The following is a 23,409-nucleotide window of genomic DNA, read 5'->3' on the forward strand; positions in this document are numbered from 1 at the left end:
TATAGTAGTGTTGTCAAAATATTATTTGGGTAAGGTGGGATAAACCTCCTGTTTTTTGGGGAACCGCATCACTAGCACCACCTTTATTTCTAATGAAACAAAAAAAACACAACTGTTATAAGCAAACTTGTTAATCATTTAAAAATCATTGAAAATTGAAGACCCCCTCCCCTAAAATGTTTAGAATCTGCATTGCTGGTAGGATTCATGCAAGATAATGACTTTGAAACAAGTATCAAAAAAAATTGCAACTGGTCTAAAAACATTATTTGCATTTAATATTTCATCGCAATGAAAAAGAAGGACATGTAAAACATAATAAAGGACAAGTGTGACAAATAAGATTTTACTAAATTTTGCAATTTCGAAAAGTGAAAATTTGGGTATCAAAACTTTTTCCAATCAAAAATATTTTTAAGTAAACCCTATTTAAAATTTGATTTTACATAAGAATACACTTTTTCTTAAGCTTTTTAAAAGAAAAAAAAATTCTCGCTGTACCCTATTGTACATAATTCCAATACTCTTTGAAATTTTATTTTCTATTAAATTAATGTGGTCTTTCTAACTTATTTGTTCGTCACGTGAAACGCCTAAGAATTTAATGCAGAATGTCTGTTGTAAATTAGCTTTTTCTAATAAAATGTCTGGGAGTTTTAGGAACGCAGTTTCAGATTTGGAGGATTTAGAAAAAAAAAATGATTGCTTTTAGTTTTTTTTAGAGAGAGTTTGTTGGCTTTCAACCATTCATTTAGATTGTCAAGCTCACGATTCATAGTGATAAAGATTGACTCTATGTTTGAGTGGGTATAAAAAACCTGAGTGTCGTCAGTAAAAAGATTGAAGTTTAATACACTAGAAGATAAGTAAATATCGTTTATATAGATAATAAATAATAATGGCCCTTGAAAAAATCCCTGTGGAACTCCGCAAGAAATGCTTTCTAGTTTCGTACAGGTTTTGTCATAAGATACACATTGTTTGCGATTATTAAGATAGGAAAAAACCATTTATAATTATTATTTTTGACACCATAATTTCTGAGTTTGTAAAGAAGAATAGTATGGTCCACAGTACCGAAAGCCTTTGAGAGGTCAATAAAAACCCCAAGAGTATATTGGTTGTTTTCAAATCCGTTTAAAATTTTTTAACTAATCTAATTACTGCATGTTCTGTCGAGTGCCCTTTTCTAAATCCATACTGATTATTATTAACCAATTTATGTTTTATAAAATAATTGTATAGGCTAGTATGCATTATTCTCTCTAGAATTTTAGAAAAACATGGAAGTATTGAGATAGGTCTATAATTAGATAATTTAGAAATATCACCGTCTTTAAAAATTGGAACTACTCTTGCTAGTTTTAAGAGGTCAGGAAAAATACCATTATTAAATGAAAGATTAAAAATAATTAGTAAGGGGTTTTCAATAATATCGAAAACTTCTTTAACAACTTTAGGGCTAATGTCATTAAGACCTGAGCTTTTGTTTGGTTTTAACATATTTTAAGCAAACCGAAGTTCATCTGGAGATACTTCATGCTCATTCATCACACAGTCCTCTTCTTTTATGTATCGATCCCCCAGAACCATAGGGAAATAACTAGAAATACCATAAAGTTGAGAAATGCTCGGTCAAAGTTTTGCTATAAGTTTCGTTATCGCATAATAATATGCACATACAATATTTCCGAATTTTTTTTTTACAGTTATGTTTTTATGTTATTTTACAAAATATATTAAATATCACATCTAAAGAGATATCTTGACTAAAATTATATTTTTTATGTCAATTAACTAAATATTTCCAAAAGGAATTAACTTTTTTTTAATTCCTTTTGGAAATATTTTGATTTACCACTAAAGTTATAGGCAAAGGAGAGTTGGTTCTGTGTGGAACTGAAAGTTATGAGTGTTTTTAATGTATTGCCAACATAAATTCATTTTTTGAAATTTCGGACTTGTTTCCCTATGGTTCTGGGGGATCAATATGATATAAAATTTTTACTTCCGGGAGTTCTTTTAATTGCTAGGTTTTTACCGATGTTTATAAAAAAATTATTAAAACTCTCAACAATAACTTTTCGCTTATCAACTTTTCTTTCATCTTCAGTGTATACATATTTTGATAAAGTATTTCCATGATATTGTTAATTTTTTCCCATCACTTCCTTTATTATATCCCAAGTTTTTTTGTTATTACCAATATTATTTTGCAATGATTTTGAGAAATGACTTTTTTAGCTTTTCTTTTCGGGTTTTCAAACAGGTTTTTGTAAATTTTATATTTTTTTTTCGTTTTGATAAATTTTATTTTATAAGAATTTTTCATATAGTCTTTGTTTTTTCCTTAAAGATTTAATAAGCCTTTTGTAATCCAGGGACTTTGCAGGCTTTTAAGCCTAATTTTTATTTCCTTCATCAGAAACGCTTTATTGTAAGCATTAATGAACGCATTGTAAAAAAATCATAAGCTATATTAGCATCATTGCAATTATTGAGTTGTTTCCAATCTACTTTGAATAAATAGTTTTTAAACGGCTCAATATTAAATTCATTAATCTGCCTTTTTACTTCCCTTAGTACTTTGCTTTTTTTCCTTTTTTAAAAAATCCGAAATGAAAAATATTGGAAAGTGGTCGCTTTTGTCGCTTTTTACGATTCCGCTTTGAATGTTGCATGTTGTAAAGTTAGTAAAAATATTATCAATGAGAGATTCGGTTCGAAGAGTTACGCGAGTAGGTTTGTTAAATAATTAATAATCAAAAATTCTGGATCGAATTCCGTTCTAAATCATCGAAATAAGTATTTTTTTGAATTTCGAATTTAGTTTACAAAGATCATTCCTTTTGAAAAACAATCCTGCCCTTTGAAACAAAATTTTATGACCAAAAATAAAAAGGAAGTCATTGCATTCTTAAACCTTTATTGAATGTTATCTTTTGACTTAACTGCAAGAATACAAGCCGTAACTTCTTTCTTTGAAACATCCACGCTTTTATTAGTAAATAAAAGTTTATTTTAAAAAACAAAATTGTTATAAGAAAACAGAGATAATCAATTTGTAACAAGTAAATTGTTATAAGAAAATAGAGATAATCAATTTGCAACAAGTAAATTGTTATAAGAAAATAGAGATAATCAATTTGTAACAAGTAAATTGTTATAAGAAAATAGAGATAATCAATTTGTAACAAGTAAATTGTTATAAGAAAATAGAGATAATCAATTTGTAACAAGTAAATGTTTTGCAAAAACTAGCTTTTTTATTTTTACTTTATACTTTTAAAATAACGGTAATAATAACATATTTAAAATTTAGAAAAAAAAATTTTATTCAGAAAAAATAAGTAAAAAAGACTTTTTATTCGGAAGGCTGATTAAGCACCAACTTCATAAGTGCGAAGCGTTACAAAAACTGGCATTAGTGCAAACTAGTATATATGCAAATTGGCATAAGTGTGCCGAACAAATTTGCAAACATTGGCATAAGTGCAAACTGTCATAAGTACGAAGCAGTTGCAAAAACTGACATTAGAGCAAACTGGCATAAGTGCGAACTGGCATAAGTGCGAAGCGGCTTAAAAAACTAGCATAAGTGCGATTTGGCATAAGTGCGCCGAATTAACCTGCAAATACTAACATAAGTGCAAATCGGCATTTCGCATTTATGCCAAATTGCACTTACGCCAATGTTTGAAAATATGTTCGGCGCACTTATGCCAATTTGCATTTGTGCAACTGCTTAACACTTATGCCAATGTTTGCATATTCTTTTGGAGCACTTATGCTAGTTTTTGTAACTAATTTGCACTTATGCTAGTTCGCACTTATGCGATTTTTTGCTGCCATGCATTTTATGTTTTATCAACTCTCAAGTCCTTTATAACAGGAGGGAGGGGGGGGGGGAGATGTTTATTAATTTTTGGAAAATTTTCCCACTTACCCCAAGCTTATTAAGACCCCATCGTTTATTAACTCCTACTTGTTATCAACAACAACAAAAATCAGTCAAAATCGGCCTTAAAAATTAGAAAATAATTGTTTCAGTCACTGTTAAAAACAAAAACTTTCAGTGTAAACAGGTTTTAAAAATTGCCGACCAATTTATTTCTCACCAAAGTATAAAACTTATATCAGCGTCGTGTCACCAAATTCCTGCCACATCTTTACGAAATTATTTCTAGACATATTAACAAAAAGGTCTTTATGATATTTACAAATTTCTAGAAAAATAAATCTTTCAGCATTTAGGATATAATTATCGCAATTTTTATAAATGAAAGTTGTTTGAAAAAACAGTGATAACAAAAAGTATATAAATTAGACCAAAATACAGTCACTATGACCAAATTTCAGCCAGGCGTATGCGGAATAAACCTAATTACAGCCAATATAAAAAACAAGCCTTTTACCAATACTTTTATGGGTTGGCATTTAAAATATCTAAAAATTAATTGTATTACTAAAATTTGAATCAATAATTCTTTTAACCCTAAAAATTAGCCGGTTGACAGCTAAACAATAAGTAAAAAGTTTTACCAATATTGGATTTATTTAAAGTTTATTTAGTTTAAAGTTAAAATGAACATGTTCTTAATCAGGAAAAAGATTACTACATCTGTCCAACAACGTCTGCGAAGTATTCTAATATCATCTGAACACTTTTGTCTAAGATCATATGCATTTTTTTTTTACTCTAACAACATCTGTCCAATATCACCTGAAAATTCAACGATCCCTTATAACAACTTTAGGAAGATGTCAATATTTGTCAATTTTTCTCCAATAACATCTGGAAAAGTTTTCTCCAGATGTAGTTACTTCTGAAAAAGTTCCTATATGTAACAACATCTAGTCAATATAATTCGTTACTAATAAATATTTTATTCCAGATGTAGTTACATCTAAAAAAAATCCTATATGTTACAACATCTGGTTAAAATTTAATGCGTTATAAGCAGAGTTGTTAGTCCTTGGCCTGAGCCTTGCCTTAAGGCCAAAAATTGAGGTCTTGGCCTGAGTCTTGGTCTTGAAACTGTTGACCTTGGTCTTGGCAATGAAAATTTTGGCTTTGGCCTAAAAAAAAACTACATATTTTCTTATTAATTTTGTTGAATTCTGCGCATAGCCTAGGTCCATTTTTACAAAATTTGGTTTTAAAGTTACTGCACTTGCTACTTACAGTTTTATAAATAATTGGCCTTAACGTAGGCAAAGAATTGAAGTCTTTAGTCTTGAAAATTTTTTGCGTAGGCCTTGACCTTGAAACTCCTAATCTTGGCCTTGACCTCAAAACTCTTGGCCTTGGCCTTCTCTTTGGTCTTGTTACTTTTGTCCTTGTTAGCAACTCTGGTTATAAGATAATATTTTTTTCCAGATGTAGTAACACCTTAAAAAATTCCTAGATGTAACTTCATCCGGTTAAAATAATGCATTATTAGTTAATATTTTTCCAGGTGTTGTTGCATCTGAAAAACTCCTATATGTAACTACATCTGGTTAAATTAATGCATTATTGGTTAATACTTATTTCCAAATACAATTACATCTGAAATAAATCCTATATGTAACTACATCTTGTAAAAATAATGCACTATTAGTAATTTTTTTTTTCCAGATGTAATTGCATCAACTTATAATCAATAGTGCAGTTGCCGTTTAACATTTAGGGTGGAGTGCAAGTAGCGAACTTGAGTGAAGTTCGACTTAAACTTTGAAGTCTGATTTTGTCAAGTTAAACTAACAAAGTTAAAAGCTTGAGCAAATGTGTAAACGAAACTAGAATATTTCAAAATTGCGCTTGAGAAAGTCAAACTGGAAAAACTTAAAAGGTAGGCGGCATCGAAAAAAAACTTTCTAACCAATAGTGGCAGAGTATTTAAAAAGGGAAAACCTATTAAATAAAGCAAATTAACATATACTTTTAAATAATATTTCTGAGTTTTATACTTTAAAGTTTACTTTAAAAAAATAAAAATTAAAAGTGTTACAAAAATAATAAATTTAACTTTGTTTTTTATTTTTATTAAAACTTACTCAGTAGATCACCTCAAAATTATTTTTCCTAGAGATGAGCAGCCGTGGCACAGTGGTAGCGCACTTGCCTCGGAAACTAAAGATCCGTGCTTCAAACCCCACCGCTGGGCAAGTTTTGCGACATCGGATAGGAAGGAGGTGTGAACCTCCAATTAATTGCTCATCCGCGATGCTCTTTGATAAGACCGTATGGACTTCTTGGGGGCACCTAAAATATTCTAGTCTCCGATTTCTTACGAAACTGCTCTCAACGGAGAGAAAATCAACAGATACTGGTTTGTCTGGAGGGGGACTGCTCAAAACCTTTGTTTGTTTTCCCATGTCTCTTTTAAAACAAAGACATCATTTTGGCCCTGGATTTAAGTCTTTCTTTTTTAAGTGAAATGGCGGAATGAAAATAAAATTAGCGAAAACAAGGAGAAAAGATTAAAAGTAACCTTTCGAATGTTCAGCACAGAAATCAGAACGTTGTTTGATTTCAAATCAGCTTTTAAAGCCTTTAAAAATCAGACAAGAGTTGATTCAGAACTTAAAACATCTATTTAAAAATAGCCATCTAAATGGTGTGAAGTTCTATGCTGCGTCCTAAATTGTATAACTTATTTAGCTTTAAGAAATATAAGTTTTTGAGATGTGTTCAGTTCGTATTTACAAAATAGTTTTAATGTTGCTTGGATTACTAATCTAAATGTAATGCATATTGCTATTGTTCTTTTCATATTTTTGTAGGTTCATCAAACATTTTGAGAGAAGATAATAATAGCACTTTTTTAGCCACTCTTGAGCTTTTCAAAAAACACAATAAGACACAACAGTTACGCTTAAAAGAGCTTTCTTGACACCTAAAACAAGGAGTAAAAATGCAAGCGCACTATTTAAGCTGAAGAACTCAAAATAAGTTCATTGTGGAATGTAGGGAAACTATGCAGCCATTTATTTTATTTTCTATTATGTATTTCGCCATAAAGAAAATATTTACAAAATTAGACTTAAATAAAAGGTATATACACGGCTGGGGCAAAAAAAAAATGCAAATTAAGCCTTATCGCCAAGCCCCTTCAAAACAAGAATATAAATAACATTAAAAAAAAAAGTATTAACGTTATCACAATGTAATACATGTATAAAGTATATATATAAATGCAAATATAAATATACTTTTTATATATATCAATTTGTTTTTTCCAAACTTTTATTAAGATTTCGAATTTAAAAATAAATAAAAATGCGATAAAACATGAACATCAAAGAAAGGTAAAGATTCAGATTAAAATAGAAAACAAATATAATCAAAAAAATTTAATAACAAGATAAATAAGATAATAACAAAACAAGATAATAACAAAATAAGATAATAAATAAACAAGATACTGACAAATGAAATTAATAACAAGATAAAAGATTATAGTGAGGTCACAAAAATAAAAAGTAAACTTAAGAAAATAGAAGACCGCTCAAGAAGAAATAACTTGAAAATTGACGGATTAAAAGAAAGTGAAAACGAAAATTGGAATGAGACTGAATTTAAAGTGCAAAAACTCTTCGAAGATTTACTTGGATGAAAAAATTTAAAAATTGAACGGGCCCATAGGACTGGAATTAGAGACTCAAAAAAGGTTAGAACAGTTATTATAAAACTTCTAAGTTATAAAGATAAAGCTGCTATTTTAAAGAACGTCCGAAAATTAAAAGAAAAAAAAGTTTACGTTAATGAAGATTATTGCGAAGAAACAATACAAATTAAGAAAAGATCTAAAAGAGCGAATGAAAAAGGAACGAGAGCTTGGCAAGTTTGCAATAATATCTTACGATAAACTAATCATTCATGAGTGGATTCGAAAGAAAAAGTAATTATTTTTTTAATTTAAATTTGTTATCTTAAATTTATATTTAAAAAATGGAAACTAATTGATTATTTAGGAATAATTTCGATAATAGCGCTTTTAATAATATTGACTTAAATAATCTTGAACCTTTCCTAATAGACAAATATATATCATTAAAAAATCAATGAGATATAGATATCAAATTTTGTAATGATGATGAGGAATTATTAAATATAAGTCCTTGTTTCTATAGTTTTGATTTCTCAAGTATTACTGCTGACATAAAATCAATCCTTATCTATCCTACCCTTTAATATAAGGAGCCTCCAAAAAAATTTGAGAAATTTAAACAATTTTTATTTAGTGTCAAAATTTACTTTCAAATGACCGCCTTCTGGTAATAAAAAAGCATTTAACAAATAAATTAAAAGCTTAATTATAAGCGAAGAATTATGTGGCAAATGTATTTACTTCGTTGGCAATCTGAATTTAGATTTGCTTGAATACAACAAAAGCAAAGACGTCAGAATCTTTTTCAATATTATGTTTCAAATTGGATTTATTCCAACTATAAATAAACCTACTCAATTTACAAAAAATACTGCTACTTTAATTGATCAAATTATAATGAATAATTTCAAAAACATAAAAGTTAAAGTGGAAAAAATGTGTCTAATAGCGCTTTAATAGAAATATAGAAATGTATATATATATATATATATATATATATATATATATATATATATATATATATATATATATATATATATATATATATATATATATATTTCTATTAAACCGCTATTAGATGCACTTTTCCCACTTTAACGATTTTTTTTATGACCAAAAACAGCAATTAAATATATATATATATATATATATATATATATATATATATATATATATATATATATATATATATATATATATATATATATATATATATATATATATATATATATGTATATAAACAAAAATATTTTGAGAAATTTAACAAATTTATTGATATATAAAGTTATTTTACATTTTTAACTAGTATGTCATTCTTATAAAAAGATCAAGTGATGACAAAAAACTGTTTACTAATTCATAATTTTTTAGATTTCAGAGTTAAAGTCTAAAAAAAATTATATATTTTTTTTGTTATTAAATATAAAACAAAACATTATATAAACATAAGATTATATTTATAGTTTTAGTTTATATCAAATTATAACAAAAAAAAAAGTTACAAGAATTAAAAAAAAACAAGAAAATTTACAAACTATCATAATTTGTAAATATTTTTGTAAAAACAATTTATGTTTCGCTATCTGTTTCAGTCAGATTCAAACTGGCAGATTTAGCCATATTACAGGTGCTTGCACGTAGTGGTCTTTGGTTTTTACGATCTGCAGTATATTCAAATGATTCATCACTTCTCTCCGTACTGCTGAGGTGGTGGCATCAGAAAACACATTTAATACTGCTTCTGAGATAAATAATAATATAAAATAGTTATTAAAATGGAGTGCTGTGCTGAATAATAATGTTAATAACAAATAATATTTGCATAAATCATAGTAACTTTATTCCTAATAAAAGCTGAAAGTTGTAAAAACAAAACATTTTTAAAACAACAAATAAAATGCTGTAAATAATCTATTTATTGAGTTATATAATAAAGTGTTCTCAAACTTTAGCTTTCCTTTTAAACCTACCATACTAAACTTTGATTGAAGTTCATTTGACATCATTCTTTGATGAAGATAAATAAACAAATAAAGCTTCATTAAATATTTTATGTTTATTATATTATAATAGTAACGTAAAAAAAAGTTTTTTTGACACACATAGATGAAAAATTACAACCTTTGCACTAAATTCTTGACCGTCTGTTTAGGCGACTTTTCACCAACGCGTGAGAGATTTCTGATCTGAAAGAAAAGAAAATGTTAACCTAATTGAAATGTTTTAAACATAAGACTATAACGTTAACACTCATAAATTCAAAATTTTTCAAAAATAAGAAAATAGCGTATTAAAATCTTGCTCAAATAGAGCAAAAAAATACTTTTAGTTTAATAATAGCAAAACTAGGGTTTTGTATGATGAATTTTATTTCCATATAAGATCAACTAAAATTTTAAACTTTTTAAACTTTCGAATGGGGAAATTATTTCGAATACCGTAATAACGGTATTAGACTTTTTAATATCGGTATTTTGGCAACTATAAATTGTTCAAAATACCGGGATCCTGGTATTTCCAACCCTAAGCAAAACCATAGGTACATATAAAACATATTTTTACGATTTTTTTTAGTATAATAAAATTTTAGCAACGTTTTAGCTAAAATGTCTTTTAGTGTAAATATAACACTAAAACTAACTTGTTTCAAAAGTTGCTATAGTTATGCTGCAATCTGAAATGTTTAAAAACATTTATAGATCTATAAGTAGGTCAAAATTAGTTTTATAATTTCTAAATGTGAAACCTGCAAATAACTTGGTACTATAAAGTTTCAAAAACAAACCCAAATTATTCCTACTCTAAAGAACTTTCACAATTTTTGCCAAATACTGACGTTAATGTAATTTCCTGCTTACAAATAAATTACTGATATCAAAATTACAACGATTCCCAATTTCAATTTGCAAGAGTTATGTGTTTTACTGATCCTGATAAAAGAGCTGAGTTATTGCAGTATGCAAAGAATTTGTTAGAATGATTTGTTTTTAAGTCGAAAGATGTTTATGGTGAGTCGTTTATTAGTTACAATGTTCATTCACTAATTCACCTTCACCAGGATATTGAAAATTATGGCGAAGATTTGCTTTCACTGTCTGTTTTTCCTTTCGAAAACTGTATTCTTTTTTAAAAAAAATTCATACACAATGCCAATAATTCTCTAGTTCAAATCATTAAACGAAGTTCCGAACTAGAAAAGTCTGGTGAAAGCATCACGCACCAATACATAAATGATATAATTGCTATTGCTGACAGAGATAGTTGGTTTTGTTTAACAAGTGGAGAAATTGTTAAGGTCACTAAAAAATTGAAAAGTAATAATTTTCAATGTAAAACTGTTAATTCAAAAAATATGAATTTTTTTTTAATGAGCCTTGTAACTCTAGAAATATTGACATATTTGTTGCAAATCAAAATATTTCAATGGAAAGTATAAATATTTGTAAACAAGATATTCGCAATAAAATGGTTTGTTTACCGCGTAAAAGGACACTAGTTTTTTTCCCTTTTCCTCATGGCTTTAGAGATAATATTCTAGCACCTGAAAAGCATTAATAACTTTATATCATTTCTTTTTAGTTAAACTTTTATCTATTTAGTTATCATTTCTTTTTAGTTAAACTTTTGCTAAAAATTTTTTTTTCAATCTTCTTTGTTTATATTTTATGTTTACTTAATGCAACAAAATCACAATAAATGAGAATAGTATTATAAAATATTTGTGTTTAGTTTTTGTTTGATGCTTTTATAAATACTTTGTTTACTAAAAGTATATAGTTTAAAATGGTTGTTTAATTTTTAGTGACAAATTTTAATTTATATTGATTTATATTAATTATATATTAAAAAATAAAAAAGTAAATGTGGCTACTAGCGGTCCGTATGCACGAGCAGTTTGGTTTGAAGGAAATCAGGAGTAGGTACAAACGGCGGGGCGGAGCGGATCAGCGGGGAGGATCATTTAAACGGTACAAACGGCGGGGCGGATCATTTACACGTTAATAAAGCGAGTCATATTTCATTAAATGAACAAAAAAAAATGATTCAGATGTAGTTTAATTTCATTAAAAAATATAATATTTAGAAGGTATTTGCATATTATAATTAGATTGAACGACAAAAAAAACTATATAATTTATAATATTTTATAAATTTTGTAAACTCAAAAAGCAAAGTGACCCGCCAATTTATATCAAGTGATCCGCACATTTACATTAAATGATATGCCTAATATTTTGATTATTTGAATCAAAGTTTATAAATTTTAATGGTTATTTTGCCAAAAACAACGTGATTCGCCACTTTATATCAAGTGATCCGCCTAATATTTTGATGGCTTAAATCCAACTCTATAAGTTTTAATAATTTTCCTACCAAAAAACAACGTGATCCGCCAATTTATACTTATTGATCCGCCTAATATTTTCATTGTTTGAATTAAACTCTATAAATTTTAATGGTTGCTCTACAAAAAAACAACATGATCCGCCAATTTATATCAAGCGATCCGCCAAACTTTATGAAGTGATCCGCCTTATATTTTGATTGTTTGAATCAAGTTCCATAAATTTTAATGGTTTTTCACAAAAAAACAAAGTGATCCGCCAATTTATATTAAGTGATCCGCGTAATATTTTGATTGTTTGAATCAAACTCATTTAATTTTAGTGATTGTTTTACCAAGAAACAACATCATCCGCCAATTTATACTTATTGATCTGCCTAATATTTTCATTGTTTGAATCAGATTCTATAAATTTTAATTTTTATAATATTTGTTCTACGAAAAAGCAACGTGAGCTGCCAATTTGAATAAAGTGATCCGCCAAGTTTTATGAAGTGATCCACTTAATATTTTATTGGTTTGAATCAAATTCTAACTCTGATTTTATTTATTAATATATATGATTAATTGTTTGAATCAAAATCTAACTCTGTTTTAAATTTTAATGGTTGTTCTACAAAAAAACAACGTGATCCGCCAATTTATATCAAGTGATCCGCAAAATTTTATGAAGTAATTCGCCTAATATTTTGATTGTTTGAATCATTTCTATAAATCAATTCTATAAATTTTAATGATTATTCCACCAAATAACAACGTGATCCGTCAATTTATATTAATTGATCCGCCTAACATTTTCATTGTTTGAATCAGATTCTATAAATTTTAATTTTTATAATATTATTAATTTTTATAATTTGAATCAGATTCTATAAATTTTAATGGTTGTTTTTCAAAAAAACTAAGTGATCCGCCAATTTATATCAAGTGATCCGCCAAATTTTATTAGGTGATCCGCCTAATATTTTTATTGTTTGAACCAGACTCTATGAATTTTAATGATAGTTCTACCAAAAACAACGTGATCCGCCAATTTATATCAAGCGATCCAGCAAACTTTATAAAGTGATCAGCCTAATATTTTGATTGTTTAAATCAAACTCTATAAATTTTAATGATTGTAGTACCGAAAAACAACGTGATCCGCCAATTTATATCAAGTGATCCGTCAATTTATAATTATAGTTTTATCAAAAAACAACGTGATCCGCCAATTTGTATCTAGTGATCCACCAATTTATATCGAGTGATCCGCGTAATATTTTGATTGTTTGAATCAAACTCATTTAATTTTAATGATTGTTCGACAAAAAAACGTGAGCCGCCAGTTTGAATAGAGTGATCCACCAAATTTTATGAAGTGATCCGCCTAATATTTTGATTGTTTGAATCAAACTCTATGAAGTTTAATGATTGTTCTACAAATAAATAAAAAAAACGTGATTCGCCGATTTATATCAGGTGATCCGCCTAGGCCAATTTTCAATTTTAAACAATGAGGTGGCATACCTGAAGGAGTTAAGATGTTCAAAAACTCAACAGGAAAGTTATTTCTTTCATTAAGGTCATCAGTATCAATTTGATCCGCACTATAATAAATTTTGACCTCACCCGGCAAACATTCAAGCACTTCTTCATTGATTGATAATGTAGACTTAATGTTTATTGCTTAAAAACAAAATGTTACTTGACAATACAAAAAAAAACGCAATTTATGAAAACCATGTAGAAATAACATCATAGTTTACATTTTATAAATATTACCCGTAAACAAAATTATTTTGAAGTGGATTTCATGTCACAAACTGTTAGAATATGATCAATAAAGTAAATTTCAAATCTTGATAATTTACTAAATTTAAATCATACTTCATCAGTAGGCAAACTAAACCAAACTAATGATGCAAGGTAGAAGAATGCGGAAGAACTAAAGAAATAAAAAAAATATTATTATAAAAAGCAGATATGTAAAATTGATACATGACATGATAAAATATATAACCAGTGAAATATATTTTTACCAGCTTCGGATAACTAAAGCAAATAACTGATATATATATATATATATATATATCAAGAATGCTTATTAAACAAAAGATCGGAATTAATTTCTAAATGTAGGCACGAAAATAAGTTTCTCCTAAAAAACTATAAAAATAAATGAGTTCAAATAATATTTACATTAACTAGCCTTTTTAAAAAAACATTTAAAAAAAATAGCATAAGTAATCATTTCTAAAGAATTCTTTTTATAATAGTGTCAGCAAATTCCACAAATGTGTGAAAATTTACAATAGTTAAGACATTTGCAACTTCCTGTAATTTAAATTTTGGTATAAATTGAAGTTTTATTAACTTGATCATCCATTTCTGATGAATCTTTGTTGATGAAACACAGTGTTAAATGGAAAAAATTTTTGTTAAGTGATTTTCTACTACTAATATAATTGCTCTGTTCTTTTAAGAACATTGAGCACTCTATTGTGTAGAATACTTTTTAAAGTTGTTTAAATATATATATATATATATATATATATATATATATATATATATATATATATATATATATATATATATATATATATATATATATATATATATATATATATATATATAGATATATATATATATATAGATATAGATATATTTACATATATAAGATTTTCAGTACACAATAATCAAGCTGGTTACAAAAGTTATTGACATAAATCAGTAAAACATTTCACAGCAACCAACTGCTCACGTTGTTTATGAGCCTCTTGTTCAGTATCATACGTTTGATGATTTCATTAAGTTTGATAACTTGTTAAGGGTGGATGAAGATGTTGCTAAGAATCTTGTGAGTATATTGTAATCCAACTTGTTTTAAGTATATCTTTGTTTTTGAATACTACGAAAAGAATACGGAATAGAATTATATTAATAATATTATATGAATTAATGATATATTTAAATAAAAGTGAATATGTTATATAATTATATAGTTAAGTAAAGGGTACAAATTGGATCTCATGATTAGTGGAACAGTATGCGTTTACTCTTTTGTATCGAATGTTAAGTTCTATTTAAGTATTTATTGTTTATTTTTAACCAAATTTTCCAATGCACATTTATATATATAACGCATGTATCCAAATCATTATTAACAAATACAGCTAATAATGTAATGATAATATATAGAAAAGAAAGTAATAAAAAATATACATAAAGTAATGTTATTATGTTTAATAAAATAAGCCTTTTATTTATATATTGTATTGATTAGATTGATAGGTTGCGAAATATTGGTGGTATTCAACTAAAAGATCTTGTTAACAATATAATGGAAAGGTATATTAAGCTTTTTAAGTATATTAATCTAAATAAGAAAATCTTTATAAATTATAGTTACTTCTTTTTGTTGACAATGCAAAAGAAAAAAAAGCGTGTAATTTATTATAAAATTTTTATCATAACTGACCAAATTCTAAACAGAGTTTATCAAAACAACCTTTAAATGTTAAAGTTTGGTCAAAAATGCCGAAAAAAACATTTTAATAATATTTGCTTGCTAAGGGCCTGCAGGTAAGATAGGTAATTTATAGGTTACTTATTTTTTTTAAACTTTTTTTTCTCACAACAATTTAATATGATAAAAATTACTATTTAATATGATGTCATACAAAGTTATGAGTGCATTTAATATGAAAGTCAAAAATCGTAACGAGTATGTAAGGCATAGAAAAGTGGATAAAACGGAGAAACAAAGTTTTTAGCAACTAAAGTTATACGAGCTGATAGTGAGTAAGTTTTAATTTTGTAATCTTAAATGAAAGATTTTTTTGTTTGTCTTTTTATTGGAAAAATTTTATTTTCTAACTGTTCTAATTTATTTGTTTTTCTTCAAGTTTTTGTGAGTTTGACACAAAACACAAACCCTATTTTTATTGTTACTTTGCAACATGGCCAAAGTTTAAAATCATAAGTTTTAATATAATTATTTGCTATCAATATTACAAGTATTAATTTTAATTAATAATAAATATAATTAAAGATATTATAGATAATTAAATTTATGTTAACCAAACTATGCATTTTTAGCCTTGGAAATGTCTTTGAAAGAAAACACGTTAAAAGAGATTGATTTTGAAATACAGAAAATTCTGAGATACGCACCAAACAAGGTGAATGTAGAAGATGGCGGGCGAAAACAAAATTAAAGCATAACCAATGATGTCCCAAAAAACTGCAGCAACAAGAGAATAACTAACTTTTTATTTTTAAATTTATTATGTAAAAATTCCCTGTTGTTAGTTATTTAAAAATAAAAAGTTAGTTATTCTCCTGTTGCAGCAACAAGAGAATAACTAACTTTTTATTTTTAAATTTATTATGTAAAAAGTCGTCCATCCTCCTCATTTCCAACGTTAATCCAAACAAAAAAACAACTTCATTTAACGTTGTATCAACGTTGTTGTGCCCGCTGGGTAGTTGCCGACTATATACCCTTGTACCCTTGAAATAGGGTACAATTAAGATCTAATGATTGATTCTATTTTACTGAAACATAATGGGAGGAAGAAGGGGTGCCAGAATAGTAAATTGGGCAACTTTAAATATTGAAAATTAAAGTTAACGGGATCAATAAAAAAAAAAAACCATCATTTTTCTGCAAATGAAAGGGATATGGCAGACCTTAGACAGCGATTCAACATAAAATACGCCCTGAGAAAGGTAAAATAAATAATAAAAATGAAGTGAATAGTTTTCTTTAAGTTTAAAAATTACAGAATATTTTACAATAACAAACTACAGAATGCTCATCAAATTACCCACAAATGCAAAGTCCAGTTACTTTCGCAAAGTCCAGTAAATTTCTAATAAAACTTCTAATAAAATTTATAAGTAAAGTCTTGTATTGTAAAAAGGCTATACCAAAATTTTAATAGAATTTCATTAATTATATTAGTTGTAATTTATATAATATATTATTAAATAAAATCTTTTTAAATATTTTGTGGTTCATTCTCGGGTACAACCGATTTTACCCGATTCAAAAAATATTTTATGTTGAATTGCTATCTACTAGATACTACTTCTTATTAACACAATAAATGTTAAATTAACTACAATTTTAAACTTTCATAAGTTTAAAATTATAACTTAACTTTAATTTTAGACAGCCTAATTTTTTCCAGCCGATTAGTACAAGTTAGGTTTTTTATTGTTTTATAGTCATGGTTTTTTATTACGTAATAAATAATTCTTCCGCGGAAGATATTATAGCGTGTCAATATTAAAGCGTGACAAGTTAAACTTTCTGAGTTGCCTAAGTCAAAAGAAAATTTAAATTTTTGAAAGATTCATAATCAAATGCAGTAAAAAGGTAAGTTTTATGATTCATTTTTTTAGCTTCTTTTTTTAGCATTTTTTTAGCATTTTTTTAGTTTCTTAATATATATCAACGACTTGCATAAAGCATCAAATCTTCTAAGTATTATGTTTGCTGATGACATAAACTTATTTCTATCTAACAGTGACATCTACCTACTATTCTCCGTTATGAACAAAGAACTTCAAAACATATCTAAATGGTTTAAAAGTAACAAATTAACATTAAATGTAAACAAAACAAAATGGATTTTTTTCCACCCGCTCTCCAAAAAACGTTCTCTACCCCAAAATTTACCAAAAATTTTTATTGACCATAATGAAATAAAAAGAGATTCTGTAACTAAATACCTGGGGGTTTTCATTGACGAGAACATCACATGGAAACATCATATTAACTATGTCTGCTCGAAAGTTTCAAAAAGTATTGGAATTCTATATAAGGCGCGTACTCATTTAGATAAAAATAGTTTAACTAAACTTTATTATTCTTTTATTCATAGTTATATAAGTTATGGAATTATTGCCTGGGGTAGTACTGATCAAAGTAAGTTACAATGTCTCCATCGCCGTCAGAAACATGCGATCCGTGTAATTAATTTTGCGGATCGGTTCTCAAATTCCTCAATATTTTTCAATCAAATGAAAATCCTCAATGTTTATAAACTAAACGTATATAAAAATTTATCTTTTGTTTATATGTGGAAGTATGATTTATCTCCTTTAATTTTTAAAGACCTTTTTATTTTGAAACCTCTAAGCAAGTTTAACATGAGGAATAATAACTATTTAAATAAACCACTCTGTCGAACAAAGTTCAATCAATTCTGTATCACTTATCGTGCAGCTCATCTCTGGAACAAAATTATTTTGCCTAACTTCGGCTTACCCCTAACTTATTCTGTTTTTAAAATTAAATTAAAAGATCTCATTCTCTCTATTGAAAATATCTTAGAATATTTTTAATTTGTCTTATGATATATAATAATTTTGAAATGTATGTTCAATCTTTGTTTTATACTTGTTGACAATTTGTTTCTATTTATCTAAGTACTATTTTAATATTTTTATGTTAATTTTTTACGTTCTCTTATTGTAAAAAGGCGTTTTTATAATACTTTATGTACTCTGTTTTGTAAAAGGCTTCTGACGATAAGATCATTTGATCTTCTTTTAGAAGCCTTGTTTGTATTTGAAAAAAATATGTAATTTATATATATTACGTCAAATGTAAACAAAAACTTACGGGAAAAAAAAAAAGCTTGTGAAGGAAATGTTTCTTAACAGTGTTAAGCCCGAAGTCTTAAATTTGAAAAGTGCAAATTTTAAGAGAGTACTTAAAGTTTGTGTTTTTTTCACAAAAATTGTGTGGCTCAATTTTTTTCTCAAAAAAGTAGTGTCACACAATTTTTGCAACTACACACTCTAAGTTTGTAAACATAAAAATGTTAAAAACCAGCAAAAAAATTTTACAATTTAAATTTATTTTCACTCATTTAGATTTTGCATCTAGTATCAGACTCATTTTTTGCCTTAGGATCAAAGGTTGAACCACAAAATGGCAGGTATAGTTTTTTTGTTAATTTTTTTCTCTTTTTTTGAATAAATATGATTTATAACCCAGAGTCATTTTTTTAAATAGGCTCCAAGCAGTAATTAAAATTGTTTTGTTCATCTTAAAGTTATATTATAAGATTGTAAAATGGGGATCCTAAAGTAGACTAAGTAATACATGCTATAAAGTTGGTATTGTTACTTTTAGAGCTTGTAAATGATTTCTTTTAAATTTGCAGAAACTAGACTCCCACCTGGTCGCAAAAGGCAAAAACTCAGGTGGAATAACTTTGAAGATGTTGAAGCGACTTCAAAAAATGTTTCACAAGTCAAATGCAAGAAACGCCCAAATGTCGTCTCTAACAAAATCGCTAAACCAAATGCTTCTGCAACTGGCATGAAGTCACACCTCGAGCGCAAACACAAAATTGTGTATAATGAAGTTTTGCGATAGGAGGAAGAAATAAAGTCTCAACAAGCCACTACTGGGGAAAAACTTGAGTTTTTGGCATCAATAGGAGGTAATTATTTTTTAATACTTAATGATTCTGAAAACTTGAAAACTGCTTTTAGGAGTTAAAGCTCTTGTGAAAACAGCAATTAAAAATATATCTAGGAACTGGAGCTGGTAGTTACTTTCAACTGCGCGGAAAATTCAGAAAGCCAACACAATTTCTAAACCTGAAGTCGCAAGAACCTATGCAATTAAGATTTGACTATGAAGTGTGTCTAGGCCTTGCAAACTCAAATGTTTCATTTTACTTTATGGAACTCCCATCGATTCGACAAATGTTTCAAGCAATTTTTCCACAGGTATATTAGAGTTATATTCCAATATTTATGCTAACAACTACTCGAGTAAAGTAAGCTTCAAATGCCAGGTGTTATTGTGATTCAAAATATTTAAAATGATTTTTAGTACACATTTCGTTCTGCAAGGACCTACACTCAGAATAAACTCCCCATTGTATATAAGGCTGCCAAAAAAACTGTGAAAGACATCGTCTTTTCCGAGATCAAAATGGTTATGCGCACTTTGTTTCACCACTAATGGATGGTCCTCTCCAGCATGTGCCAAGTATAATTCGATTACAGTCCATTACATCAACAACAACCACCAAATACGGAGATTTTTGTGGTGTTGTGAGCCAACTGATGTCCCACAAACTGTTGAAAACTTACAAAAAATCTTCTCGGAGTAAGTACTTAATGCAATGATTTTGGGCAAAATTTGAATGGTGTTGGTTATATCAGTAAAAAATATTTTATTTTATTTTTTGATTTCTTTCAAGAAAATTACAACACAACTAACTAATTTTCTAAGGCAGCTTTATTTTACAATATAATAAAATTGAAAAATTTTACAAAGCATAATTTCTATAACTATACAATATTATAATCTTTTAATTCCAAAATCAACAACAACAGTTTTTAACCTCCATAACCTTTATGATCTATATTACGTTTATATCTTTGCGACGTAGGCTTAAACTTTGCATGAATTGCCTCACCACACTGTTCTGCATACTTTGATAAGCCGCATCCTGCATGCTTTACAAAAAGAAAAACATGACAGCATATAATATCGATTTTCCATGACACTGTTAGTGTTTTTCCGAGTAAAGAAGCTGTCTCTTGTAGGCATAAAAAAGCATCTTTAAACAACGCTATTTTGTGTTCTGAGTCAGGATTGAGATTTCTCCCAAAACAAGCTTCTTTTACAAATTTAAAAGCTCTTAAGCTTTGGATTACAGGAAGTAGATAAGGTACTTTAAGTTGCACTTCATGTTGAAGTTCATCAATCAATTTTAAAATTTTATTTACATTATTACCATCCCAACTCCATAATATCCTCTTTTAATTATAAAGTGTTTTTTCAACCACAACTCAAAACCATCCCACTCAGTTAAAAGAAAATCTGCTATTTTATCTACTGCTCCAATGAGAAGATGCAGCTCAGGTGGAGCAACAAAATTTTTTAGAGAAGTATTTTTATCAGTGTTAAGATATATTAGGCGTTTGTTCACAATGTTATCAAATTCCTTCATGGACGATCTGATAGATCCATTTTTTATATATGCTTCATAACAGGAATCAAGATTGTCAATAGTTCTACGAGTTCCTATATCAAGCGTACATTTGCCACTATACCACAAACAAGCTTTTTTACCTGCGTGCGATGAAAGACCAAATAATAGATTGGCACACTTAAGATCAAAAGCAATATAATAGTTTGCATCCTCAAGATTAAGTTTCTCAAGCACTAATCTAAGGTTTTCATATTTTTCAGGAATATCTTCAACAATCGCTATAATAAGATGTTTTTGAACACCACTATTCATAAATTTATTTTCAGATTCTTGTTCTTCAAAAACATCCACAACAACTTTTAGGAAGCCTCCTCCACCATCTAAAGAAACTCGTACAAAACCTACACATGGATTTAAACCTCTTTCTTTGATAATATGCAGGATTAAATCAGAGGGATTTTTAATATATACTAAATCTCTTATGATAGCTTCATTCTGGTTAGAAACAAATTCAATTTGTTCTACGCTATAAAGTTCATCTAGTTGTTCTTTAAGATTATCTAGTTTTTGAACTATATTTCCTTCCACTGAGTCTCTTCTATTTAATCCAGTTCTAATTGTAGAACAAAGTTTTTTAGTTGCATTATCGGAAAGTTCAAGAGAGACTTGCAGTTCCATGACTATTTGAAGAGAAAGTTGTTTACTGCTTCTGTTACTCTTTAAATTGGGAGCTCCAACTCTAATAGAGATAGGTGTTCCTCGTGTTTTTAGTTTAAAAAATGTCTCTTTTTCTATACCTTCGCTCTCCATCTTTTTTTTAATTAAAGCACTGGCTATTTGTTCTGCATATTCTCCTAATTGTAAACAGTGACCAATTAAGTTGTCTACCGCAGCTTGGGTACACTGATGAGAAATGCCTCGTCCAGTAACAAGAAAACAAATAATGCATACGTTTTCAGCTAATTTCGGTTCACTAAATGTTGGAATAGTGACACCCAAACATGGATCAGAAGATCTCCTTTTGTTGGCCCAATCAATCTAAAGCATTTCAGACTATAAATTAACAAAATTCTACTACAAAAAGTAATAAAAAGAGATTTGTTTGTAATAATTTGCTTTAGTTATCTTATATATTAAAATATATGTCTAAATATATATTATAAATAATGGATTGTTAAAATTTATTGCTAACAATTGCATAAACAGGAATAAATGACCACCAATATAGTACATCCACACACACAAAAATAACTTTTTTACATAAAATTGAAAAAGTATACATATAAATTATATGTATTATAATATAATTAGTATTAGTATAAAAAAATACCTTAGCAACTTGAAGTCCCCATAATCTCCTAGAAGTATGGCCGCTCTTAAGAAGGTATAAATTTCGTTTACAACTACCACATATGACATTAGGAAAACTCATAATATTTTTATCATAACCATCATATATGCAGAGTTTGATAATATCTTGTATTCGGTTGATGACTTCAGATAGCGACTTACATCTTGCACTTTTTTCAACCCAACACACTGCACAAACCGAATCCCGTAAGAAACTGTTTCCAGACATAATATATTTGGTTTAATAAGTATTATTACTTATTGCTAAGAGTAACATCCAGACAATTTTCATTAACGGAGAAGCGCTCTTTGATTTTTTAGCTTATTGAAAAAGTCAAATTTGTAGTCTAGTATACTAAATACGCAACAGTAACATTTTAAAGCAAGTTTAAATTTTAGTTTAAATGATTATACGGCGAATTAAAGAGGTCTTCTACGTAAAACTCGGTACTCAGTTTAACTTTACTTACTCATTTGCACATTTTATTTGAAAATTGATTTGACAATTTTATTGTCTTAGCAAGTGAAACTAATTTTAACTATGATTAAATCTTTTTACTATAATGATAACAATAACTTATCAGTGAAAAAATTCCAGGTGACACTCCATCAAACCTAAACTCATCTCTAGTCCACAGTGATCTGTAAAATCAATTTCATATTGATCAATTTCAGAGTCAGACGCAATCCTAAAGCTTTCTTAAAACTTACTAATAAATGCAGCTTTATTACTGGCAGCTTTTAATTATTCCTGTGTAATAATTAATTATTCCTGTGAATCTAATAAAATTTCGAGTTTTAGTGGTACCCATAAGCTTGTGCACAGAAAAAAAATCAAAACTATTTGATGGTTTTTTAAATGATATTTTAATATCTTTAATGTTTCTGCAAAGCTTTTTTGTTTTTTTCATTTTTCTTTTAATAATAACCCAGTACTTTTCAATAACTCTCAATTCTGGGAAGTTTGGAGGATTTTCTGTTTTAGGCACAAATTTCACATTATTCTTTTTATACCATTCTATAGCTAGTTTACAATAATGAATTGAAGCTAAATCAGACCAGAACACAGGTCTGTTACTGTGTGATTTAATGAGAGGTAAAAGGCGTTTTTGTAAACATCCTTTAAGATATATTTGACCAAAAAGTGTGGACTGAGAAAGATAAG

The 23,409-nt window shown here is 27.7% G+C and overlaps 2 long non-coding RNA genes across 2 annotated transcripts; one reads left to right on the forward strand and one right to left on the reverse strand.

Moving 5' to 3' along the window:
- Nucleotides 1-9,101: 9,101 nt before the first annotated feature.
- Nucleotides 9,102-10,940, reverse strand: LOC136087807 (uncharacterized). The gene is made up of 3 exons (XR_010642085.1): nucleotides 10,381-10,940; nucleotides 9,717-9,781; nucleotides 9,102-9,336 (listed from the first exon to the last, which is right to left on the reverse strand). It is a non-coding gene; the product is annotated as an uncharacterized LOC136087807 (long non-coding RNA).
- Nucleotides 10,941-14,563: 3,623 nt separating this feature from the next.
- Nucleotides 14,564-21,931, forward strand: LOC136088810 (uncharacterized). The gene is made up of 5 exons (XR_010642512.1): nucleotides 14,564-14,779; nucleotides 15,206-18,875; nucleotides 19,104-19,385; nucleotides 19,481-19,677; nucleotides 19,784-21,931. It is a non-coding gene; the product is annotated as an uncharacterized LOC136088810 (long non-coding RNA).
- Nucleotides 21,932-23,409: the final 1,478 nt, after the last annotated feature.

This window comes from Hydra vulgaris, chromosome 12 (assembly GCF_038396675.1).
Source record: "Hydra vulgaris chromosome 12, alternate assembly HydraT2T_AEP".
In the NCBI taxonomy this organism is placed as follows: domain Eukaryota; kingdom Metazoa; phylum Cnidaria; class Hydrozoa; order Anthoathecata; family Hydridae; genus Hydra; species Hydra vulgaris.